A 404-nucleotide genomic window follows, 5' to 3' on the forward strand; every position below is an offset into this window, starting at 1 on the left:
GTTCAGAGTTGGTCTTTTATTAGACCAACTAAGAAATCACCAAAAAAAATCATCTTTTTTTCTGCAAGCTTTCAGGCACACGCACTCTTCCTCCAGCTCAGGGAAAATGAATGATGGTCAACAGTCCCCACAGGTAGAAAATAAACTTCATTTTTGCACACATTTTATAGATAGATATAAATATATAGATCTCTCTCTCTCTCTTTCTCTCGATATAGATATATAGAGATGGAGAGAGAGAGAGATCTGTCTATATAGTTGCGATTTCTTAGTCTAATAAAGGGATCACGTCTGAACCCAGCGTGCTAGCGTTTTGCACGTCTCCAGGACGAGGACGGATGATCACCCCACACCCAGCAACATTGGGGAGCGGCAGGTGGCACCGCCCCCCTCCCCGCCTGCAG

Source organism: Alligator sinensis, unplaced genomic scaffold (assembly GCF_000455745.1).
Source record: "Alligator sinensis unplaced genomic scaffold, ASM45574v1 scaffold17_1, whole genome shotgun sequence".
Lineage (NCBI taxonomy): Eukaryota > Metazoa > Chordata > Crocodylia > Alligatoridae > Alligator > Alligator sinensis.